Source organism: Chanodichthys erythropterus, chromosome 3, assembly GCF_024489055.1.
Source record: "Chanodichthys erythropterus isolate Z2021 chromosome 3, ASM2448905v1, whole genome shotgun sequence".
Taxonomy (NCBI): Eukaryota; Metazoa; Chordata; class Actinopteri; order Cypriniformes; family Xenocyprididae; genus Chanodichthys; species Chanodichthys erythropterus.
The window spans coordinates 61,297,690-61,325,325 of NC_090223.1; the positions used below are offsets into that span (position 1 = coordinate 61,297,690).

Sequence of the window (27,636 nt, forward strand, 5' to 3'; positions counted from 1 at the left end):
TGTTTGAACATGCAGGTATACACAGGAAAACCTCCAGGGATGCCACACGAAAGAAACCTGGGAAGGAGAATAGTCCTGGAAGTGATGGATGGCTATCAAGGGCATATTGTCACTTGTGACAACTTTTTACTTCATATGCTCTTGGCATAGAGCTCCTAAACAAGAAAATGAGAATGATAGGAACAATCCGAAGGAACAAGCCAGAGCTGCCAACTGCTCTGACCATTCAAAGAGGCCGGGCTAAGTTCTCATCTATGTTCGCCTTCACAGAAACATACGCCATCGTGTCGTACTGCCCCAGAAAAAATAAAAACGTTCTTCTCATGAGCACTGTGCAAGAAGATGCAGCAGTGAGCGAAAGAGAAGACAGGAAACCTGAAATGATCTTGCCATACAACAGGACCAAAGGGGGAGTGGACAATCTTGATAAGGTATTTGCTACTTTGCTACTAATTATTTATTGAAATACATATATATATTCTAAAAAAATGATGATGATAATAATAATATTACTAATATATGTAATATATATATACATGACATCCAGTGATAGTTCAATTCACTTTACATGCCATAGCTTAGAATAAAAAAAAGTATTTTATGCATTTATTTATGTGTATGTATATATATATATATATTATTGTTATATATATTTATATATACATATTTATATAAATATATATTTTATATTTATATATAAATAAATAATTGCTCAAAATACTTTTTTTTTTATTCTAAGCTAAATGCCATGTAAAGAGAATTGAACTAACACTGGACGTCAGCAGTAATACTAAATGTTTGTGTATGCTTTTTTGTGATATTCCAGAAAATCCGGAGAAAGACAGCTCGCTGGCCCATGGCAATCTTCTACAATATGTTGGAGACAGGGGGACAACTACATGAGGAGGCACTTTTTGCAGGACCTGGGAAGAGCGCTCGTCAAGTCAAGTCAAATTTATTTATATAGCGCTTTTACAATTGGTAATTGTTTCAAAGCAGCTTTACATATTAGAAGCACAGAAAAAAGGGAAGTGGTTAAAAATATGCTGTAAAAACAAGCGTGGTAATATGTAACATATACAAGATGGTGCTACATTAACTTCCGGGGTGGAAAAAAGCTTGTGTTAGACATAAGTATATACAGCTGTGACAAAAAAGTAACTCACTTCACACTGTACTTATATTGTACTTATATTTCGCAAATATATACATTGCAACTAATACAACTTCACCTTATCATAAACTTTCAAAAAAGAAAGAAAGAAAGAAACAGCCCCCTATCAATTCAAACACTCAAGTTCTTCCAAATCCAAGTCTATGTCCTCAAATTGTCTTGAACATCTACACTCTCTTTCTCATTAGTACAAGGAGTACAAAGCACACTGTCCTTCTCACTGTGGACATCACACTGCAAAGATTTACTAAGTCCAGATTCACTGCTGCTTAAAGCACAAACACTAGCTGAAGTAGTACAAGGCACACTGTCCTTCTCAATGTGAACATCAGATTGCACAGCTTTAGAATGACCACATTCACTGCTGCTTAAAGCACAAACACTGGCAGTAGAAGTACAAGGCATACTGTCCTTCTCAATTTCAAAATTAGAGTGCACATGTTTGTGGAAACCAGGCACACTACTGCTTCTGGCCTCATACATGGACTTTACAAACTGTACATTTATCATGACTTGGCCACACATATCAATCTGCAGTTTTTCATGGCCAAGTACTTTTGAAACCAATTCCTAATAGGTTGCAGAATTCGTCATGGTCCATGTGAATTTTCTTGTTTTGTGCTCCTATTTCAACTGTGATGTGTCCACGTAACAGACATGTAACTTTGGAAGCAGAAAGCTCTGCAATTTTCACATCGAGTCATATTGGTTTCCAGATTCACAAACTCCAAAATACTGAATTCTGTGTCCACAATTTCTCCTACAATACTTTCTCATTCACCTTGTTCTACTTCTGCTGAACTACCACAGTCATCAACAATGGAAAAGGTAGTTTGCACAGTTGTGCTCAAACAAAATGTCTGTATGAACAAGCATACAGACACATCTGTAAGCTCATACCAGCTACCTATTTCCAATGAACGGTCACCCCACACTGTTAAGAAGATTTTTTTAGCATGGTCTGCGACGGTATTTGTTGTCTGTGTCAGCCTCTGCCGGCTCCTACTGACAGTTTGCTTCTGAGAAAGTAACTGCAACACCTTCACCTTCACAGACACCTTAAAATAAGATGTAAAATAAAATGTCATATACTTATATCTCTTCAAAAACAAAACAACATACAACTGCAATATTTATTATTATTATTTTCATTATTATAATTATTTATAAATACTCATAACTGTAAAAAATTATTATATTTATTATTTATATATATTATTTACTTTCCCTAACACATTCAAACAGGCTTGGGTAACCCCACTGCTTAAGAAACCCACATTAAACATGTCTCTTGTAGACAGCTACAGACCTGTTTCTCTCCTACCATTCATAGGAAAAACACTTGAACGAGTTGTTTTCAACCAGGTGTCATCTTTCCTCTCACGGAGCAACCAATTGGATGTCAATCAATCTGGTTTCAAGAGTGGCCACTCGACTGAGACTGCACTGCTGTCGGTCACTGAATCCCTGCGGATTGCAAAGGCTGATTCCAAATCATCAGTTCTCATTCTGCTCGATCTATCAGCTGCCTTTGACACGGTGAATCATCAGATCCTCCTGTCCACCCTCTCATCACTGGGCATCACAGGTACTCCACTTCTCTGGTTTGAATCCTATCTCACAGGAAGGTCTTTCAGGGTTGCCTGGAGAGGGGAGGTATCCAAAGCTCATCAGCTGACCACGGGTGTTCCTCAGGGTTCAGTTCTTGGACCCCTCCTCTTCTCCATTTACACTACATCACTTGGTCCCATCATTCAGGCACATGGTTTCTCCTACCATTGCTATGCTGATGACACACAACTCTTCCTTTCATTCCAACCAGATGATCCCACAGTAGCTGCACGAATCTCAAGCTGTCTGGCGGACATCTCGGCATGGATGAAAGAACATCATCTACAGCTCAACCTGGCTAAGACTGAGCTTCTCGTCTTCCCTGCCAATCCGACTCTAAATCACGATTTCAGCATCCAGCTAGGCACATCCTCAATTACCCCATCAAATTCGTCCAGAAATCTTGGAGTAATCATTGATGATCAACTGACCATCAAAGATCACATTGCAATGACAGCTCGGTCATGCAGATTTGCACTATACAACATCAGGAAAATCAGGCCCTTTCTAACAGAACATGCAACACAACTTCTGGTCCAGGCTCTGGTCATTTCTAGGCTTGATTACTGCAATGCACTTCTGGCTGGACTGCCATCATGCACAATCAAGCCTCTACAAATGATTCAGAACGCAGCAGCACGTCTCATCTTCAATGAGCCCAAAAGAGCCCACGTCACGCCTCTCTTCATCTCTCTTCACTGGCTACCACTTGCTGCTCGCATCAAATTCAAGGTGTTGACGCTTGCTTACAGATCTACCACAGCCTCAGCACCCTCCTACTTCCACTCACTCTTACGAGTCTACACTCCAACCAGAAACCTGCGCTCATTAAAGGAGCGAAGGTTTGTGGTACCATCACAGAGAGGCACAAAATCACTCTCCAGAACATTCTCATTCACTGTCCCTTGCTGGTGGAACGATCTTCCTGCCTTCATCCGGAATGCAGAATCCCTGGCAATATTCAAAGACAGCTGAAAACCCATCTCTTTCGTGAGCACTTAACCTCATCTTAAAAAAAACAAAAAACTTCTTATTCCTATCCTTTCACTTCCTCTAATCCCTCTCTATTGTAGCTTAGGATAATCTGAGCACTGCCTATAACTTGTATTATGAGCACTTCTTGTCTATTTGCCTCGTCATGACGACTCGCTTGTTGTATTTCCTCACTTGTAAGTCGCTTTGGATAAAAGCGTCTGCCAAATGAATAAATGTAAATGTAATGTTATGTATTATTATTTATTTTCTGTACTATTCAAATATATACAACATAACGCCTACACTCACCTAAAGGATTATTAGGAACACCTGTTCAATTTCTCATTAATGCAATTTCCTAATCAACCAATCACATGGCAGTTGCTTCAATGCATTTAGGGGTGTGGTCCTGGTCAAGACAATCTCCTGAACTCCAAACTGAATGTCAGAATGGGAAAGAAAGGTGATTTAAGCAATTTTGAGCCTGGCATGGTTGTTGGTGCCAGACGGGCCGGTCTGAGTATTTCACAATCTGCTCAGTTACTGGGATTTTCACGCACAACCATTTCTAGGGTTTACATAGAATGGTGTGAAAAGGGAAAACATCCAGTATGCGGCAGTCCTGTGGGCGAAAATGCCTTGTTGATGCTAGAGGTCAGAGGAGAATGGGCCGACTGATTTAAGCTGATAGAAGAGCAACTTTGACTGAAATAACCACTCGTTACAACCAAGGTATGCAGCAAAGCATTTGTGAAGCCACAACACGCACAACCTTGAGGCGGATGGGCTACAACAGCAGAAGACCCCACCGGGTACCACTCATCTCCACTACAAAGAGGAAAAAGAGGCTACAATTTGCACAAGCTCACCAAAATTGGACAGTTGAAGACTGGAAAAATGTTGCCTGGTCTGATGAGTCTCGATTTCTGTTGAGACATTCAGATGGTAGAGTCAGAATTTGGCGTAAACAATGAGAACATGGATCCATCATGCCTTGTTACCACTGTGCAGGCTGGTGGTGGTGGTGTAATGGTGTGGGGGATGTTTTCTTGGCACACTTTAGGCCCCTTAGTGCCAATTGGGCATCGTTTAAATGCCACAGCCTACCTGAGCATTGTTTCTGACCATGTCCATCCCTTTATGACCACCATGTACCCATCCTCTGATGGCTACTTCCAGCAGGATAATGCACCATGTCACAAAGCTCGAATCATTTCAAATTGGTTTCTTGAGCATGACAATGAGTTCACTGTACTAAAATGGCCCCCACAGTCAACATATCTCAACCCAATAGAGCATCTTTGGGATGTGGTGGAACGGGAGCTTCGTGCCCTGTATGTGCATCCCACAAATCTCCATCAACTGCAAGTACTATCCTATCAGTATGGGCCAACATTTCTAAAGAATGCTTTCAGCACCTTGTTAAATCAATGCCACATAGAATAAAGGCAGTTCTGAAGGCGAAAGGGGATCAAACACAGTATTAGTATGGTGTTCCTAATCATCCTTTAGGTGTGTGTATATATATATATATATATATATATATATATATATATATATATATATATATATATAAATTGTCCATTGTTAAAGGTTCATGAAACCCCCGTTTTCCCCTGGTCGTTCACACCTCAAAGCTCAAAATCTCTGTGAAAATGGGCGTGTAAAGCTCTGGAAAAGTGGGAGAAGGGGGAAGAGGGGAGATGCAACCAATGGAGCACAGACATACAACAAACCCATTATACAGAATAATGAATATTAAAATATGAGCACAGAGAAAATGACAACAAACTCCCAAGCACAAGGGCAAAAGAATATTTAAAAGGGCTAATAATAGGCTACATTGATTATGTTTACGAGCACTGCAGTCTCATGATAAACAACACTTAGTTTAACACAGAAAGAATAAAGACAATTCATTTTGTCAATTTTTATTTGAATTTTCTATCTAAACCAGGCTTCTCTCCAGTGTGAATTCTCATGTGGTCTTTAAGGTGGTTTTCACGTGAAACTCTTTCCACACTGTTGGCAGGTGAAGCGCTTCTCTCCAGTGTGAACTGTCATGTGGTTTTCAAGTCTTCCTTTTCTACTGAAACTCTTTCCACACTGTTGGCAGATGTAAAGCTTTTCTCCAGTATGAATTCTCATGTGGACTGTAAGGCTTCTTTTATGACTGAAACTCTTTCCACACTCTTGACAGATGTAAAGCTTTTCTCCAGTATGAATTCTCATGTGGACTTTAAGGCTTTCTTCACGTGTGAAACTCTATCCACATTGTTGGCAGGTGAAAGGTTTCTCTCCAGTGTGAATTCTCATATGGCCTTATAAGGCTTATTTTATGACTGAAATTCTGTCCACACTGTTGGCAGGTGAAGGGCTTCTCTCCAGTGTGAACTCTCATGTGGTTTTCAAGTTTTCCTTTTCTATTGAAACTCTTTCCACACTGTTGGCAGGTGTAAGGCTTTTCTCCAGTGTGAATTCTCATGTGGCCTTCAAGGCTTTCTTTACGTGTGAAACTCTTTCCACACTGTTGGCAGGTGTAAGGCTTTTCTCCAGTGTGAATTATCATGTTGACTTTAAGGTTTCTTTTAGGTCTGAAACTCTTTCCACACTGTTGGCAAGTGAAAGGCTTCTCTCCAGAACTCTTAGTTCCAGTCTTTTGAGCTCTTTTTTCTGTGTTGCTCTTTCCCCAGTCATGAAATGATGTTTATAATAATGTTCTTCCTCTTCTTGCCTTTCATTAAGTTCATGACCCGCCTCTTTCAGTGCCATTAGGTCTAGGGCAAAAATAGACATAAAACAATTTAGACATTTAAAAGCTTCAAAACCAACAACATGTTTGTATCCTGTGGATCAGGGATGGGCAGCTTTGGTACTGGAGGACCACTCTTTTGCAGAGTTAAGTTTCATCCCTAATCAAATGCACCTGCCTATAATTTTCAAGCATTCCTGAAGACTTAAGGCTGATTTTTACTTTTGCGTCAAGATGACGAATTCTGTGAAGGATGCAGTATATGGAGTATTCTTAGCCAGAATTAAATGAGACGTCTTTTTTAGGACACACAGGCAGGAAAGAAAACAGGAAGTATATCGTTGCTATGCCAACATGTTCACAGCAGCCTTGTTGCGCTCTCAGACAATGAATGAAAATTAATAATAAATTTGTATGTAATTTGACAAGAAAATGTATTTGTTTTATTTTGGGTTATGCTTGAGCTGGCTAATGTACAACAGATATCTGTTACAGAGACAAAGGAGGAGGATATTAGGCAGAACAAAGTTTAAAACAAAAACAAGCTTGAAACTACTTGCCTTTAAATGGGTGATGAACTGAGAAATCAACACATAAGAGGTCATCATACTAAAAGAATATTCTGTAAGTTTTAGAGTTGAAAACTTCCTTATTAGTCCAATAAAAGCTTTAATTGACACCAGACCCAGAAAAAGACAGGATTTACAAAGTGGGGATCTATGAGGTCAAAGGGCAGCAAGCACCGCCTCTGCAGAAGAAGATCAACGCCTACTTAATCCCTGCCTGTTTAGCCCCGCCCACAGAATCGCGCATGACATGCAATAGAATAGGTAGCCTAAGTATTTAACTGTGTTAAATCTAATGCTTATAGAGTAAAGTGTTATCTGTTGTTCGTTATAGCCTAATTCTTTTGCATTTTAATCTGTTTAAAAATTTCAGTCAGAGTTGTTTTTGTTTTATTAAAAAAAAGAGTTCTTAAACCTGTTAAATTATGACAAAAATGGTTTTGCAACTTATTTTAATATCGCGATAATACCGTGATAAAAGCTTCATCAATTAATCGCAACATGAAAATTTGATACCGTCACATGCCTAGTGTCAGTAACTCAAACCAGTGACTAAACTTCACCTTGCGTTGTTTCTCTTAGTAGGATAAAAATAATCAGTTATTTAACAGTGACTGAATTATATAAAGAAAGCTCAAAGAAAGTCCCCTTTGCAATCGTTGGAGCAGCACGCTGAAACTGTCAATTAAACAGCGTGAGTTTATCAGTGACTGACGTGCAAAACTCCCGTTTTATTCAGTGAATCTCTTATATCGCGTTTGCACTGTTAATGAAGATGAAAGCATTTGTTTGTGTAGAGAAATTTAGTTGCAATGATGAGATCACAGCTTTCAATCGCTCAACATGTCTATGATTGACTACAATGTTCATCTCTGCAACCTCTGGAGGATGCAGCCTTCGAAATGAGACAGCTATTGTTTAGCCTTGTATCCGGCCTTGTCTCCGTGTTTTTGACCCTGGACTGTTTCCGTGTTTATGATTGTTTGCTGCCTGTGATTGGATTATTTTTCTCGTTTCTGTTTGCTGGTGTTTGACCCTCTGCCTATATGACTACGCTCATCCTATTAATAAAGTCTGCATGTGGATCTCCAACTCTGTTGTCGCGTCCCATACATTACACATACAAGGAACAAAAGAAAACAACGGGAAAAACACTAATAAAGCAGACAGCGGCAGTTATCGTACAAAACGTAATGTACATAATACACTCGAGTCATCTTATGATTATCGTGTTTATATTGTTTCACATGTACATGTTGAGAAAAACTATAATATCCACATGCTCGGGTGAGAAAATGAGCTGCACTGACAGACGTTGCAGAAACACAAATATAACAATAATACATAACGCTGTGCTAAGCTAAGTTTCTAACAGCAGCACTTTGTATTTTCTGTTCGTAAATATATCTCCCTCTGTGAAACTTAAAGGAAGCATATGTCTCAAAATCATTTTGCTATTAGATAAGTTATCTTATCGGCTCACTCAGGTTACAGCTGCGCTTACCTGTTGTGAATGCAGTGATGAACAGCTTTCTTTCCTCATTTGACGGGTGTTTAGATTTCATGTGTTTTCTCATTATGGTGGTGATATTATTATAACTCAGTTTCATTAATTCATTTGATTAAAAGTAATTGCATTGTGTAAGATCATTTTCATCTAAGTAATTCCAAACTTCGCGAGGCAGGCAACAACATTTTGCGACAATCAAATAAAATAAACCTATTAAACATGCTCCACAGCACCACCCGGTGCATTTAGTTATAACTGCAAGTCATGAAAACTCTCGGAGTGTTTGGTATGGTAATGGATATGACAATGTAGATATATTTGGTCTTGGTGGAATAGATCTGCTACGCTGCTGCTGCTTTATTGCTGCTGCTGCAGAGCAAGTATGGGACTTGCTACTGCCAATACATACATGACCCGCTGCTGTGAGCAAGTAAGACATGCTGCTGCTGTACAATATAGCGTACATGAATAACCCCCCAACAGAGCAGGTTACATGATATTGGACAATACAAGCCCAAAGATGTCAGAGATCCCCCATCAATGCAGAAGGCAAGATAATGATTCACCCTCACCCCCCAGCAGATCTACCGCCAAAACAAATGTACTGCTGCTGCTTCGAAGAGCCATAGGAACCGTGTGTAAGCTATCTATGTGTGCCTGGCTCATTTTTGCCACAACAAATATTCTGGGCCGTAAGGCTTGGCTCTAGTTGCCTATTAGACTATGTGTGCCTGGGCTATCACGCCGAATGGCTTAGCTCTAGTGGCCTATGTAAATGTGTGTCTGAGCCAAAAGGCTCAAACATACCAATTAGAACACACATTATGTGTGGCTTTAACAAATGGTAAAACATTGCAGGCTAATAGAGATAAGAAACCCTCCTCAATCACCTGAGCAAATAATAGTATAATGATGTAGCATCATTTGATAATGTCATTGTAACCCTATATACTCCTAAAAGTAATCTCATTCAGATGAAAGGAAAATTAATTAGCATGACTTCAACATGCATCAGCTGACCCAGCCCGAAACATGTAGGTACATAAAACATCAGCCCTGAAGAGTTGTTGAAGTTGAGCAATACTATGAAACATTTATATTTACACATCATAATATCAATGAGATTAACAGAACTCAATATTTTTAATTAATATTCTATCTTGTCTGAGTTGCATGCTAATGCATTTCTATTACATCTTTGTCCCATATGCAATGGTTATGGCAGTGGATGCAATTTGACAGTGAATCCCATAACATAATTTCTCAGCGTGCAACTGACTGTCAGCCCTCACAGATTTACAAATTAAAACGTATGGCCGCATTCACTTTTCTCAGTAGCGAACTCAAAGTTCCGCTACGTCAATGGCTGACCACCACACTGCAAAGTGCCTCCTATTTACGCTCCTGTTAATGGATACCTCTGCATTTTAAGCAGAGAGAGAGAGAGATTTCTAACGGACATGCAGCACTGCTTAGATTAACAAAGCTTGTCCATAATTCGGCCACACTGCCTGCCGTTGCAACACACCGCATATAGAAAACACCTGAAGTTATCCAGAGCGCAACAGGAATTATACTATACAGATTATAACACAAAATTACACATTAAGCATCAACTGAGGCGCTCTTGCTTCGTTTGAAAAACACATGGAACTGCCTTGGCACACTCTAAGGTAAGCAGAAATGATAAATATCATTCTACGTGAAATCCATTAATTAAATGACTTACCGACCTTGCAAAATCGCTGTTCGTCCTGTAGTATGAAAAGTAAATGCACAATAAAATCTGAATACAGCTGCTCACGTACTTAGTATGTTCATAAGATGAAAACATTGTTTGCATTTTAATCATGATATATTCACATTGCATGATCACTCATTAGCCGACAAACTCATCTCACTCAATAGCAAACAGGTTACTTTAGCCCTGCATGCAACATCTGCTGCGTTCTTTTATGTTGTTGATATCCACTCCATTGCTATCTGAATTTGTTATTCATACTGCTGCTGCTGTACAAAATACTTGCTGTAGCTTCGTTAGAATGTGATACAAGCAAAACACGCTTCCATTTAAAGTTCAGCAAGCTTGTCTCTGTATCATTATAAAACATGCATATGCACTAGCTGCTAAAATGCTTAGTAAATCTCTCTAAGCATTAAACAGACTGTTGATATGACAGACTACGCAAATGCAGTGGTAGTATAAGAACCCATGTACTTATCTTAAGGCTGGTTCACACTGTGTGATTTTGGCCACGATTTGGTCGTCTGAGACAAATTTTGCAAATACTAAAAGATTCCTATAATCCTAGCCTAAAATCTGTAGTCTTTGATCGCTAGTTTGACAAGTTCACCGTCAGCCGGTTAAAGGATAAGTTCACTTTTAAATAAACTTTTGCAAATAATTTACTCACCCCCATGTCATCCAAGATGTCCATGTCTTTCTTTCTTCAGTCGAAAAGAAATTAAGGTTTTTGATGTAAACATTCCAGGATTTTTCTCCTTATCATTCATTTCAATGGGCGCCCAACGGTTGAAGGTCCAAATGGCAGCTTCATTGCAGCTTCAAAGGGCTTTAAACGACACCAGACGATGAAAAAGGGTCTTATCTAGCGAAACGATTGGTCATTTTTTTTTTTTAATTAAAAAGTTTAAGTTTTATAAGCACAAATGCTAGCCTTGCTCTTTTCTCCGATGCGCGTAAAATCTGTCATCTTTGATTGCTAGTTTGACATGTTCACCTTCAGCCGGTTAATGACCGTTGCGATCAAATTTTACCTCAGACGAAGTTCTGGCAGTGTCAGAAGATTTTGCGCACAATCCTCCAGTGTGACTTCTCCTACGACAATCGCCAAATTGCCTTCGTTTTTCAAGACAAACGTCATCAAAATTAATGATAGAGATGTCGTTGTTAGCCACCATTTCTGTCCCGTGTGTAACGCAGCTCACTGTCATGTTTGATGATGTAAAACTCCGGACAAGTTTTCATGAGGCTGTCGTGCAGTCTGACATTAATGACAGATGAGATCCAACAGTGTGACATGAGGATCATGTTCGTACAGTCTGACAAGTAACCATCGTAAAGGACTATTATAAATCGCACAGTGTGAACCCGGCTTTAGATGAATTCTGAAGCATGCTGCGCTACTAAGCAATACTTACTCATGTATTTAAATATTAAGCACACAAGCTCATTGGCTACTAATACAGCAGGAACCAATCATCTGTGACCTATAGATAATGATGCGATAATTAGCAGGTTGTGTTAAAGGACCTATTAGTCTGTGCCATCTAGAGTTTCATGCCAGAACTTTGTATTTTTATTTCTTAGGATTTATCATGGATTCACTGCATTACGGCCAGCAGATCAACATAGTAAAATTCGTATAGTCTTTTTATTTTTTCGAATATAAATTACAGATCGGATATTCAAATATTGGACTATTTGTGCACACCCCTAGCATACTGCGCAGCGTCTCGGGTGAAGGTGCGACACAGAAATATAAATCAGCCTTTACCGTTACATTTTAGGGTTGGGTTAATTTTTTACATGTGTGTTTGATCAGGGATGGACTCTGCAGAATAGTGTCCCTTCAGGACCAGAGTTGCCCGTCTATAGATCTTATACACCAGTGGTTTTCAAACCTTGTCCAAAGGGACTCACCACTGCACATTTTGTATGTCTGCTGTATTTTTCACATCTGGTTAAGATCATCAGTTTGTTAGAGGAGAGCTGACATTGATGGAGGAATTTACAAACTACAATTTCTGTTCCCATTCAGTCGGTCACGTTCGACGTACGTCGGACAGACCGACGAATAGGAATCTCGCTAGAGAGGCCAATCTACTTCGAGTGTAACTAAACGAGCCAATGCACATTGGCATGCAATCATATGCATCAGCTGCTTGCCTCGCAGCGCGGGTATATAATGAGCAGCAGGTGCGTTGCATCTTCAGCTTTTCGCTTCGGAGCCAAACCTTCTCAACACTGAAGAAGATAGCTACTGAAACCACGAGTGTGAACGAGTCTGCTCTTCGAGACGTCTCTTGGTTGCGGTGCAGGCGGACAGCGCAGCAGCGGGGCCGATTTCTCCTTTGTTTTTCTTTGCCTTTTTTATTTGAGCAAAAGCTGTAATCAGCGTGAAGGCCGTTCTCACGGCTGGTGAAACGGTGCGCCTAGAGCGCTAAAAAGCTGTTATTACAGCTGGTAAGAGAGCGCCTTCAAGGAGAGTGCACACGACAGGCTGCACATTTCCCTGTCTGTGCTGCAGCGGCTTTTCCCCTGCGTGCTTCAGCACCTAAAAGAGTCAGTCCTTGAAAGAGCTTACACGAGTAGTTCGCGACTTTTTAAAGATGTCGTTCTACTTGTGTGTTTCTGGATGCGGTCGTTACCTGGCGCCTCGGGATGGTCACCAGCGCTGTATCGCGTGCTTGGGCTTGAGGCACGCTGAGGCGGCGTCTGTGGACGAGTCATGTACCCATTGTGGGAAGATGACCGTCGCGGAGCTGCGGTCGAGACTCCACTTTCTGCAAAGGGGTGGAGTCCCGGTCCCGACGCCTCGTTCCAATCCTCCTCAGAGGGTTGCTTCGGGCGGCGGGGCTGGTGACTTGAGGATCACGGTGAGCGCGTTTCCTTCGGGGAACCAACCCCCTAGGAACCCTCACCCCTCTTGCGCTCCGCAGCCAGTAGAGCTGCCGGGGGAACGCGGTGGACCACCCCAGAGGTGTGTACCATCCGTATCCTTCGGAGCTCCCCAAGACGACCGGATGTCGATCGCTGCATCGGAGGGTGAGCCTGACGCTTCTGGGGATGACGATTCGGCGCAGCTGCCTCCCTCGGGAGTGACGACTGTGCCCGATTCAGACCCGGAAATGATGGCTATGCTTTCCCGGGCCGCCAACAGGGTCGGGCTCGTGTGGAACCCTCCACCGTGTCCCGAGCCCTCGAGGTTGGATGATTGGTATCTCAGGGTGGCAAGGGCTGGTTCTCAGCCCCCCACCCCAGTGCCTTTCTTCCCGGAGGTGCATGAAGAGCTCACTGGCACGTGGACGGCACCTTTTACTGCCCGAAGCCGTGTCGGTGGGTCCTCCTCCCTCACCACCCTTGATGGTGGAGCGGCTAAGGGTTATACGCGCATACCCCCTGTGGAACGGGCCGTTGCTATGCAACTGTGCCATAACTCCACCTGGCGGGGGGAGCCGTCTCTCCCTTCCCGGGCCTGTAAGTACTCGTCGGATCTTACCGGCAAGGCTTATCAGGCCTGTGGGGAAGCCGCTTCCGCCTTACACGCTATGGCGTTGTTGCAGGTCCATCAGGCCAAGGCACTGAAGGACCTGCACGAGGGTGGTCACGATCCGCAAGTTCTACAAGAACTTCGTGCTGCGACGGACCTCGCGCTCCGAGCGACGAAGGTTACGGCGCGGTCAGTGGGTCGTGCGATGTCCACCATGGTGGTCCAGGAACGCCATCTCTGGCTGTGTCTTGTGGTCATGAGGGATACCGACAAAGTCAGGTTTCTTAACACTCTGAGGTCGGAAGGTATCGCCGGCGATACCACCCCGTTTTTTTCTTATCAGTGTGAAAGAGACTCAAAATACTCCGTCAAATTTGATCATGCATACTAGTGTTATACATCATTCTAAAGTGTTAAGTGTGTACTTTTATTTGTGTACACTTACAAAAAAAACAAAATGTTGTGCTTTTCGCAAAATAAAGAAAACAAACATGATGTGTGATCTGGTGTCTGCCTCTCAGTGAAGTCAATTCTGAAATGCGTTTTAAAATGATCTGAAACTCAGCAAATACTTGTCACACAGACATGAGAGACATATCTACATAATGCTTAGAATGTCTACTTTTAAATGAAGTAAGTCAAATCAAAAATAAATATTCACAGTTTATGTAATTCGTTTGAAACCAAGGAGAGGTTCCTTCTTTTCCTTCTCACTTCATTATCTGTAATGAGCTGAGACCGCCACACCCCCGCGCCGTTCACATGGTAAATAGTTTAGGTGTAATATATGCATCGCACACGCCCCCCGGTCAGTGCCACAAAACACGAAGTGTCAACATCAGATTCACTCACTGACCGTTCATCGCGTTTTGAGGATGGCACGCTACTCCGACAAAGAGGCTCTTCAGATGATTCTGGACAGCGAGGAAGAATTCACCTTTTCCTCTGAGGAAGACTGCAACTCAGACGACGAACAGTTGCATTTCCAGCAGCGAATTGACCCCGACGAGGATATAATTTCAGAGTAAGTTGTTTACTATAATTATTTTTCTGATAATATAAAACTCGTATTGCATACTATATTGTGTCTAGTTTTGGCTTGCTTGCGAGAAATTGCCTCACAAATACCTCTCTTTTTGTAATGTATTTCGCCCAGTTTTAGTTATGCTAAAATACGGTCTTATGCCTAATGTAACTTGTTTGTGAATATCTGCTTAGGTGTAATATGATGTGATTTAGTGCAAATATATTTTAGTCTACAGTGAAATAATGTGATAGTGTCTAAACACTATTTATTTATATCGGTTTGGGTTAGTTATCGTGCTAAAATACAGCCTAATGCCTAAAATACAGATGTTTGTGAATACAGGTGTAAATGTCTGAAATGCACTGAAAACGTGCGGTCTATGGCCCATCAACAGATAGTACTCGCGGCCTACGGCCAATCAATAGATATTTGTCTGTCCTATGGCCCATTGTCAGCACATATATATATACATACATTGTGCACCCATAATCGCTAATTGCCCATCAGTTTACTTTGGAGAATGTATGCTAATAGTTTTTTTGCTTTGTTTAGGAATGTGGCTGCTTCACGATCGCCGTCACCAGCACCGCGCAGAGGGGCACGCAGATCTCGGTCAGTTCTCAGTGCGATCGAGAATCATACAGAGTAAGTATATTTTACAGACATAACTGTATACATCATCTCATTTCAAAACGTATATGTACCTGTATGGCATTACAGAAACTGGTGTCTTTGTTGTGCGTGGTGATAATATAAAACTCATGAGTTTTCAGACTATATTTTAGCTAGTTTTGGCTAGCTTTTGACAGCTTACAGAAAATATTGCCATACAATATCACTTACAAATGTTTGTATATATACTCAAGTGTAAACACTTGTAATGTGATATTCTGTAAACATATTTGTAATATATTTCACCCAGTTTTAGTTAGTTTATCATACACATGGTCTACAGAACATCAATAGATAAAGTTTGTCTGTCCTTTGGCCCATCATCAACATGTAAACATACATTGTGCACCCATAATTGCTAATTGCCCATCAGTTTACTTTGGAGAATGTATGCTAATAGTTTTTTTGCTTTGTTTAGCAATGTGGCTGCTTCACAATCGCCGTCACCAGCACCGCGCAGAGGGGCACGCAGATCTCGGTCAGTTCTCAGTGCGATCGAGAATCATACAGAGTAAGTATATTTTACAGACATAACTGTATACATCATCTCAATTCAAAACGTATATGTACCTGTATGGCATTACAGAAACTGCTGTCTTTGTTATGCATGGCTATAGTGATTGTGTTATCAGCATGCTCACGTTTTTTTTTTTTTTCTCTCTACAGATGTGACAATGAAAATATCCAAGAACCTGTTCCAAAGAGGCAATCCACTCTGTCATGGAAAACACAGACGGATGTTGATTCGTAAGGCTTACAAAGCTATCTATCATCCTAGAAAAAACTTAGCCGTGGATGAAAGAATGGTGGCATGCAAAGCACACACTGGTATGACACAGTACATGAAAGCCAAGCCAACCAAGTGGGGTTTCAAGTTGTTTGTTCTTGCCGACTCTTCAAATGGATACACTCTGGACTTCTCTGTATACACAGGAAAGAACAACTGTCCCACAGGCCATGGACTGTCATATGATGCTGTGACTTCTCTTTTGGACCGTACATTGTTGGGTTCTGGGTACCATGTGTACATGGACAATTTTTATACAAGTCCAAAGCTCTTGAAAGACCTGTTTGCAATGAAGTTTGGTGCATGTGGGACTTACAGGGACAACAGGAAGGACTGCCCTCGGAATGCAGCTAATTCACTCTCTAAAAAATCAGCCAGGGGATCCATCAGATGGATTCGGGATGGACCTCTTGTATTTGTGAAGTGGATGGACACACGAGAGGTATCTGTCTGTTCTACCATCCATTCTGCTCATTCAGGAGACTCTGTGCAGAGGAGGGTGAAATCACAAGGAACATGGAGGACAAAGACATTTCCATGTCCTGCACCTGTGACTGCATACAACAAACACATGGGGGGCGTTGACCTGTCTGATCAGCTGATTCAGTACTACACAACACAGCACAAAACCATGAAGTGGTACAGAAAGATCTTTCTGCACTTCTTGGATATTGCTGCCACCAACTCTTTCATTCTGCACAAAGAGCTACATGGTAACATGTCCCATAAAGAGTTCATGGAGCAACTTGTCACAGAGCTCTGTGGTGTGTCACAGAAAGCAGCACGAAAACGGACCAGCAGTGACCATGTACCAGTTCCAGGAGCTGAGCTGACCTCCGATGGCAGGAATGTTGCAACGGCTGGTCGCCGGAACTGTGTGCATTGCAAAGAAGTGCGTGGCAAAAAACAACTAACACCTTGGAAATGCCAGGCATGTGGTGTTCACTTATGTCTTCAGTTGAACAGGAACTGTTTTCAAGAGTGGCACAAAGATGAGTGACTGTGTTCAGATGTGTGTGCTCTGTTGACCACTGCACCACTGACCATTGAGCTGGCAAAGAACATTACTGTCCCTGTCCCCTCCATCCTGGACATTTTTCCTGCATGATCAGCTCTTACAGCTCTTACAGCTCTTACAATGGGCCAAACCACCCATCCTAGACTGTAGATTGTCTTCCACTAAATGTTATTTTATGGTAAAAATATAGTTTGTGTGTTACATAGGTATAAGTAGAATTATATAGGTTATATATTTCTTTGTTTCATGCACTACCAGTCAAAAGTTTGTACACATTTTTAATTTTTTGAAAGTCTCTTATGCTTATCATGCTCAATAAAGCTGAATTTTCAGCATCATTACTTCAGTCTCCAATGTCACATTATTTGTTCAGGCTGCCTCACAGCATTCCACTTTGATGGGCCGTTAGCCACTGGGGGGAGTGTCCTTTGTCTCCCCTGGTGTGAATCACATAAATATTCATGGCCATCACCACTCCCACGCATACAGCAGTGCTGACACAAAAACTGACTTAGAAAATTCAAATCATTATATTGTTGTTTGTGTTAAAGTATTCAGAATAATCTTTACATAATTGCGTAGTAAAAATTCTAGCCTACAAGCTTGATAACTCAAAAGTCTTATGAACAACTATTCAGAATATGTTTTATGGCCTTATTGCAAGGAGATTTTTTTCCCCAAAACGTACTAACCACGCATAATCTTTATTTAAAAAAAAATGCAAACATGTATATCTATATTGCTCACATATTATTGTAGCAGAGTTTGTGCTGAATACAGCAAAATTACATGTTGGGCAATAGTATGATATAAGTAGCTGAAATAACCACAAATGTCAGGGCATGTCAAAACATCTCAAGGGCCCCAGAATCACTCAGACCTCTGGGGGTTAATTCCCCCGTGTCCCAGACCGGCCTCTTCGGCGACGCGGTCGAGAACTTTGCCCAACAGTTCTCGGCTGTACAAAAGCAGTCAGAGGCGATCAGTCACATCCTGACGAGGCGGTCAGCTGCTGCACCTCCACCGCCGGCGGCACCTCAGACTGCCTGCGCCGAGGGCGCCCCCCTGCAGCCGCCCCCGCTCCGACGCCCCAGCAGCAGCAGCCTCCATCCAAGCGGCGTCGTGGAGCATCCAGCCACCCCCTAAGAAGAAGGGTGGCAAGGCCAAGTCCAAGCGGCCCTAGGACGGGCGACCCGGAGATGGACGGGACTGCTCTTCAGGAGGTGGTGACCGCACCGCTCCTTCCCCCGGAGGAGGGCCGGGTGGAGAATCTTTTGTTTCCCCTTTTTGTTCCGCTGCTGGCTCAACGGTCAGCGGTACCCAAATTTTCAATAAAAGAGCAGTTTCCTCTATCTCCGGGTCCGAAGAGGGCTCGGAGAGCAGTGGGAGGGCTAGAACCTCACCACTCTCATCCACCTCTTCTGTCGCCAGCGGACAGCAGCGAGCAGCAGGTAGGCAAAACCTCAACTGCTCCCTCTGTCCACCCGTGGAAGCAGGTAAGTGTTGCACAGCACACTGTGACCCCGCTTCGGGCCGCCTCACACAGAGAGCCTCCCCGGGCCGCGTCCCTGCGTTCCACCTCGCTGCCCCGCGGCGGGTACGCCGGTGGTCCCCTTGGTGCCGCTTGCGCGGTCTCTGGGAGCCTGGCTAGCGCTCCCCAGTCCGTCTCGCTGGCTCCTTCGGACCATCAGGCTCGGCTATGCGATTCAGTTCGCCCGGCGCCCCCAAGTTCAGGGGCATCCTCTTCACTACAGTGAAAGATGCCGATGCCCCTGTTCTGCGTGCGGAGATCGCAGTCCTACTGGCGAAGGACGCGATAGAGCCGGTCCCTCCAGCCGATTTGAGGTCGGGGTTCTACAGCCCCTACTTCATTGTACCCAAGAAAAGCGGCGGGTTACGACCGATCTTGGACCTGCGAGTTTTGAATCGGAGCCTTCACAAGCTACCGTTCAAAATGCTCACGCAGAAACGCATTTTCGAGTGCATCCGTCCCCGAGATTGGTTTGCAGCGATCGACCTGAAGGACGCGTACTTCCATGTTTCGATTCTTCCGCGACACAGGCCATTCCTGAGATTCGCGTTCGAAGGTCGAGCATATCAGTACAGAGTCCTACCCTTCGGGCTGGCCCTGTCTCCCCGCGTCTTCACGAAAGTCATGGAGGGAGCCCTTGTTCCCATGAGAGAACAGGGTGTTCGCATTCTCAACTATCTAGACGACTGGCTTATCCTAGCACAGTCTCGGGATCAGTTGTGCGAACACAGGGATTTGGTGCTCAGTCACCTCAGCCAGTTGGGGCTTCGGATCAACTGGGAAAAGAGCAAACTCGCCCCAGTGCAGAGGATCTCTTTTCTCGGTATGGAGTTGGATTCGGTCGAACAGATAGCACGCCTCACAGAGGAACGTGCTCGGTCGGTGTTGAACTGCCTGAATACGTTCAATGGCAGGACAGCGGTCCCACTGAAGTTCTTTCAGAGGCTCCTGGGGCATATGGCGGCTGCAGCGGCTGTAACACCGCTCGGTCTGCTTCATATGAGACCGCTTCAGCACTGGCTTCACGGCCGAGTCCCGAGATGGGTGTGGCAACGCGGCACGTTCCGGGTGCCAATCACTCAGGAGTGCCGCCGAACCTTCAGTCCGTGGTCGGACCCTTTGTTTCTTCGGTCAGGAGTGCCCCTAGAACAAGTGTCCCGGCATGCTGTGGTTTTCACAGATGCTTCTACCACCGGCTGGGGTGCCACGTACAACGGGCATGCAGTCTCAGGGGTTTGGACGGGACCCCATCTGCATTGGCACATCAATTGCCTCGAGTTGCTGGCAGTACGCCTTGCTCTGAGCCGCCTCAAAGGCCTGCTTCAGGGCAAGCATGTACTGGTCCGTACGGACAACACTGCGACCGTTGCGTACATCAACCGTCAAGGTGGTCTACGCTCCCGTCGCATGTCGCAACTCGCCCGCCATCTCCTCCTGTGGAGTCGGAAGCATCTGAGGTCGCTTCGCGTCATTCATGTCCCCCGTGTGGCCGACGAGCTATCACGAGCTGCGCTGCCCGGAGAGTGGCGACTCCACCCCCAGGTGGTTCAGCTGATCTGGAGAGAGTTCGGAGAGGCTCAGGTAGACCTGTTTGCCTCACCAGAAACCTCCCACTGCCAGTTGTTTTACTCTCTGACCGAGGGAACACTCGGGACAGATGCACTGGCTCACAGCTGGCCCCGGGGCCTGCGCAAATATGCGTTTCCCCCAGTGAGCCTACTTGCACAGACCCTGTGCAAAGTCAGGGAGGACGAGGAGCAGGTCTTGTTAGTTGCGCCTTACTGGCCCAACCGGACCTGGTTCCCAGAACTCTCACTCCTCGCGACAGCCCCTCCCTGGCCCATCCCTCTAAGCATATTTATCTTTGCCATAAGCATATTTTAAACGGTTATACTACTTTAAAGGCTGTTGTCCGTTACATGTTAATTGTAATAGTATACTACTGGAATTTCCACAAGGATTTCAACATCATATTATTTGAAATGCACCATAAATCCATTTTCCAATGATACTTAAAAGTTTGCTATATATTTACTTGTGTTTAAATTTAATCAACATGTGTAACACACGTGAGGAAACCTGATTGGTTTCAAGGTCGCTGAACAGCTCTGCTTGGTTCTTATGATAATGAGCTGCAGGCTCTCACCTGAGAGAAGCTGTTTAACAGATATGCTGTGCATACGAAGCCTATGTGCCTTGAATGTTAATAGTAGACTAATTTAAACTGCTAAATGATATATATATATTAGAGCGATCGTGTCACTTTAGAACACTTGGAAGAGACCATGCGATTCATATGCATTACTGTTTTTTCGATGCCTTTTTGAAACGTTTTGATGAATCATCTTTCATCGGAGGGATATAAATCTCTGAGATTTCACTAAAATATCTCAGTTTTTCTTTCGTGTGGCTTTTGGAACCCCGTTATTTTGTGACTCCAGGTAAGATTTGTATTTGATTAACTTTACTTTTCTATGCTAGTCGTATTTTTGATACAAAGTGTAACAGTGCGTCTTTTTCAATGCAGCTACATTCAGTTTGACCAATCAGACGCGATCAGATGAAGACGCTGCACGCAGAAGTTACAGGTAAGTTTTAAGTTGCTGTTTGCGTAAAGAAAATGTATGCTGTTTGCATAAATTAAAAAATAAACTGAAATCTGAATGCAGAGACAAGCGAAGAGTGTTTTAATGTCGTATCACCTCTGTTATAAAGATTTTTTTTTTTTGTAACTCAGTTTTCTTTATTGCTTCAAATATCAATATCAATGACTTTGTGATTGAACTCTGCTCACTGTAAATAGGGTTGTTGGGCTTCTTCTAATCTTATGTTTAGTGTGAGTGCTGCATAGTGACGACAGACAAGAGGATAAAATGGACACTCGTATGTCAAGCTTGATGACGATATGAAATTCTAATGAATATCAATGCAAATTATAAAACACTGTATATTCAATCATGGATGCAAAACTGTTATTCATTTGTTAATTTTATACAAATTCCTTTTTTCCCTTTCACAGATCCTGTGATAAAGCAGCCTTCAAATAGTACAGTGTCTGAATTACAAGACCTCAGTTGCAGAAAATGCCAGTTGTGCTCAAAGAAGTGACCCTCCACTTGAAGATGTGACATTTAAACTCTTTTGTTTCTTTGTTTGGTTCAGGCATTTGCATGCTTACATTTGTTAAAAAAAAATACACTTCACTTCTGTACTTTGTTTTTCAGTGACTTTTTCAGAAAATTGCATTGTAATTCTTATTCACTGATGTAAAATTCTGAAATGTTTTATTTATTTTAAAGTATTTTAGTCAAAAGATTAAATGCTGCTGTACTTTTTAACGTACTGTAAGAATATTTACATATTGTGTACACCATTACAGTGCATTAATTTTTTTAGATTTCAAAGTGTGTGTGTGTGTGTGTGTGTGTATACAGATAAAAACAGCTTTATAGTGTTATGCTAATGCATTTGTAATGACCTGAAATTGTATTGGAAATGTTCATAAAGCACATTAAAACAATACTTCAGATCGAACTGTAATAGCAGAAGTTTTAAAAGTACATTGTAAATGTATTTAAAGAAATACACTTAAATTGCACTAAATGTACTTAAAATGGGTCCATTTTAATTTAATATATTGCAAATAGCTTAAAACATGAACTTAAGTACATCTTGAAATACGCTGCTTGTACTTCAAGTTGTTTCAAAATAATACATTTAATATGCACTTAGTATAGTATAATTTTTAATATATTAAGTGTGTCCACAAAGCACAATTTAAATATATTTAGTGCCATAAAATACACTTTTTAAGTACACTTCCATAAAAATTGTGTGTATGATAGATGGTGTAATGAATGCGGACTCATAGTAAGATCCATTTGCAGCTTTTATTAAGGTGAGAGTGGTCGTACAGGCAGGGTCAATCAGGAGCGAACAGGAACAGCAAGGAACAGGCAGAATCGTGGTCAAGGAACAGGCAGATATCACTCACAGGTCAGTATACAAAGCAAGGGTCAGGACAGGCAGCAACGGGTCAATAAACAGGAAACAGTCAGGATCAGTAACAATAAACAGGCAGACAATAAACACAGGGAAATGTCACACAGGGTAAACAAGACCTCACGGTGAGGTGGTGTGAGTGAAAGTCCTTTATAGTCCTGTTAATGTACTGACAGGAACAGACGGTGATCATAACAGATGGGTTCAAATGTACTACAAGATGTTACTAAGTACATTTTTTTAAATACAGATAGTATATTAAAAGCACATTTTAGTTCAAATTTATGGTGTCTCAAAATAGCAAAGTTGAGTACACTTAGATGTTCTTAAGATTATATAAAGAAGTACTAAAAAGAAGAGCTTTTAGTACATTAAATACAAAATAAGTGCATGGAAATAGAGCACTTTAAGTACATTATGGAAGTGTATTAAGTGTACTAAAAAAAGTGTATTTTACTGCACTTTTTTTTGATCTGGGATTGCTTGGAATATGCAATGGAGCTGATTTGCACTTATAGTAAGTAAGTTATTGGCAGATCTGAGGGACCTATAGGAGCTGAGTTCAAGTAAATAAGATCAGAGATATAAGATGTTGCTGTTTTTAAAGATCTTAATGGACAAGCATCATCTTTAAATTGAATTCTGAAAAAGACAACAAGCTAAAACTGGAGTGATATGATCATGTTAACAGTCTAGCTGCTGCATTCTGGACCATCTGCAAATGTGCCAATGAGGATTGAGAAAGGCCAAGGTACTGCGAATTACAATAGTCCGGCCGTGATGTGATAAATGCATGAATAACATGAATAATCTGGAAAGGAAAGTGATGATTTAAGTCTGGAAATGATTCTCAGTTGATAGAAGCTGTTTTTAACTACTGAGCTAATTTGTTTTTCAAGACAAAGCTCAGAATCAAAGATAACACCTACATTTTTTGCATGTGATGTAATATATGGAGTAAGATTGTCTAAGTAATTGGCTATAGAATTTCTGTTTTTGGAGGGTCCAAAAATAATCACCTTAGTTGTCATATATACATAGTTATATAAGTAGTTACTGAAGTACACAGAAATATACACAGGACAAATCCAAACATTATCCTGAATGTGTGTGAAAACAACGTGAATGTACTGAAATGTGTCTGTGCAGAAATACAGCATGTGATCAGTGCGTCGAGAGAGAGAGAGAAAGAGAGAGAGAGCGCTCATACATGATTTGTTTGAATATAACGGACTAAAATAATGGACAAAATATCTTAATAGAACATGATCTTTACTTAATGTTGCATAATTTTGACTCATACAGTGTATTGTTGGCTATTATACAAATATACCCGTGCAACTTATGACTGATTTTGTGGTCTGGGATCACATTTAATGGAAACACTGAATTTTAAAGTGATGTTGTCTTACGGTGTGGAACGGCATGAAGGTAAGTAATAAATGACAGAATTTTGATTTTTCTGTGAACAAACCCTTTAATTACAAGTAACCAGCCCTAAATCAAACCCTAACTCTTGCTCTACAGTAAGTCCACTTGAATGAAACGACTAATTTCACAGATTTTGTGCTGCTATTTAACAATCATTTGAAACTAGAAATTCATTCAGCATCTGCAAACCTTAATTAAACCATTTCATGATCAATTAGACAGGAATTTATACCTGAATGATATTATGCTGGAATGAATGAACTCTGTAATATTATCTGTAAGATTATCCTTCTGTATATTCTCTATTTCTGTAGAGCTGGACATTTTAATAATGATCAAATGACTGAGTTCAGCTGTGAGAATAAAACCAACCTGTTTGTTCCTCAGTATCTTCATGTTTCACACTGAATGTTCTTCAATCTTCATATTTTACTTTATTAAACTCAATCTTCATTTCTTCAGTCTCCTCTTTAATAATTATCTTCATATCTTCAGTCTCTTCTTTATTAAACTCAATCTTCATTTCTTCAGTCTCCTCTTTAATAAACTGTAAGTAGAGAATAATTAAACAGAGTTAAAAGTCTTCAATGACCTAACGTTGGAATAAAAAAAAACTAACACTGCAAATTAATAAACTTCATATTTAGATAATTATGATCTACATTTGGTATTTAACGAGTTATAGATTATATTTAAATGATTACTCTTTAATGAAAACATGTTAGTTAGTTTGTTAGTGTTTGTTGTTCTCATTCATGTTCGAACAGCACAAGTCGTGATTCAGTGAATCATTTATCAAAGTGTTTGATTCAATTGACTCGGAGTTGAAAAGTTCAGTTTCTCCATCATTACTCTCCAGAGACTGAACTCGTGTTCATGATAAACTGATTTATGATTTATATATAGAGAGAAATGAGACGCAGGTTTACTGTTTCTCATCAGTGGATATGAGCTTTACTCACGCCAAAATCCTTCATTACAGTTAGATAAAGAATCACAAGGTTACATTAAATAGTAAATAAACTCATTAAACATCGCTGGTAAAACTATTAAAACTACAAAACTGTTTCCGTCGATTAAAACAGCTTAAATCATTAAAACAAACCTTTATTCAGCAGAATCACAGCAGATGCAGGAGTGCGGTGCAGTCTTATGACGTCATGTCGCTACTCCAAAATAAAAGTCATGCTTTGTCTTCAATCACAGAAGTGTACAGAAATCCAACTATTTTACAAGATAATTTTTATATATATATATATATTAGATATATATAATCTTATATTATATATTTTTGTTACATTTTTACAAAAAATCTTCTGATTTAACCTTGAGATTTGAAGTATTAGATAGCTTAGATATTTGCAACACTATTTACAATGAAACTAATAATCAGTAAAAATCAATCTGTAGTTATTAATAGAATAACGAGACACAAACCGTCATGTTTGGCCCCATTTATTTATGATCACAGTGCACACATACAAACTTTTAGTCCAAAAGTGCGCACATTTGTAGAAATACACGTTTACCTCAGATTTCATTAAAGAGAATATAAGCCGGGCCTTACGCAGGGTTTCATAATTACCCTGTTCAGAAAATGTTGTTAGTTTGGGGGGTACCCCCCGTATGGTCCCCTAGAAAATTTAGATTTCCCTGGTGTACATATGTGCCTTTTTAAGACGTTTTAAATGGGTGGTTCAGTGTTTTTTTCTAGGCTTGTTTCTGGGGCAGTTTAACATGTCTTAATGCTTCGTTTTTTTTGGTTTTTTTTGAAAATGCTGTATTTTTCATATATTTTACCTTTATTCTGCATTCCCTACATTCGTTCACTATTTACCCACAATCCTCTCTGATTTTGAATGTACATTCAATGTACACTCGTTAAAGCTGCGTTAATTTGTCAAGTGTAAAGTATAATTTTTTATTAATTAGAACAACTTTGTAAAGATATTTTTAAGCGAAATGATACACGTTTATATCATAAAATATATACTTATTATCATATGATAATTTGGTCGATTTTTCTCACATGTTAGTGAACTGTTGTACAGTGTATTTAACCTACGTCTTAGAATGTGATGTATTGACGAATTTTTATTTGCTTTATGAACGGATGAGGATGAGGATGTTAGGCAGCTAATTTTAAAAAGAACTCGGTTCGGTCATCCGTTTTCTGGGCGGAGATATGCTGCCCAGCAAGGATGGGAGTGAGTTTTAGGAATATATATATATTTGTTGAGGTTTTATTAATGTACATTTATTAATGTGTTAAATCATTACATGTACTAAAGAACAGTTCTGAAGGAGATGGGCCTGCTGGGTGTGGTATCCCCCTCTAGGGGGATAACTATTTTATACAGATTTGCTGTACACCTTTGTGGAATCTATTTTTTTTTTAAATAATTCATTAATTATACATTTGTAAATGTGAAGAGACACCAAAAAAAAAAAAGTTTTATCCCTGAATTCGATACACATAAGGTATCAGAAAACATTTTTACAGATCTCAAGCTAGCACAGACCGGACCAAACATAACATTATGCACATTTAATCCACAATCCATCTCTGTATAGTGCCAAGATCATGTGCTTGTTTGATTTAAACATTTCACCATCTGTGAGAATTTCATCATTTTCAGATTGAGCTCTATTAAGAGTATCCCAGACATCTTATTCCTTGCCAGCTTTGCAGCAAAGGAAGCAAGGGAATGTATTGGAATGAAATAATTTTGTCATTTTCTTGTTTATCAAGGCATATCTTGATGGGTTTTTATCATTTTCAGCTCTTTGAGGCAGTACTGGTCCAGCATCCATTCAGAGCTAATGTTTTTAACACTAGAAGTCCCAGAGATTTGTAACCCTCCTTTAGCCAAGTGGATGCTAACTGGCTAGTCTTTTGGCTATCATTAGCATCAATTCATGTGTAAATATGGTCATTACCTGAGCAATCTGCAGGGGGGTTAGGGGTGTGTGTGTGAATGGTTGCTGGTGGCTTGTTTGTATGTGTGGGGGAGGGAGGGCTGCTAAAAGCAGAGAACTTGATTGACCATGGGCCGGTTTCAGAAAGGAGGTTAAGTGAAAACTCTGAGTATGTTAACCCTGAAATGAGGGAGTGCAAGTGATGTTTAAAAAGTTAACTCACTCATTCACACTGCAAAAATGCTTTTCATACTAAGTATTTTTTTATCCTATTTCAAGTAAATTTAAAAGAAAATCTTAAATCAAGATGGATTTTCTATATGAGAAAATTATATATGATATTTAGTCTTGTTTCCTGGGGGGATCTAAATTAAGTGCATTTTACTTAAGTAAAATGATCAATATCTGCCAGTGTGGTAATAAAAAT

The 27,636-nt window shown here is 40.9% G+C and overlaps 2 pseudogenes; one reads left to right on the forward strand and one right to left on the reverse strand.

Moving 5' to 3' along the window:
• The window catches only part of LOC137005162 (zinc finger protein 271-like), a 97,044-nt pseudogene that overhangs the window by 59,434 nt on the left and 9,974 nt on the right, over window positions 1–27,636 (forward strand).
• Window positions 5,446–24,718, reverse strand: LOC137007472 (gastrula zinc finger protein XlCGF57.1-like; annotated as a pseudogene).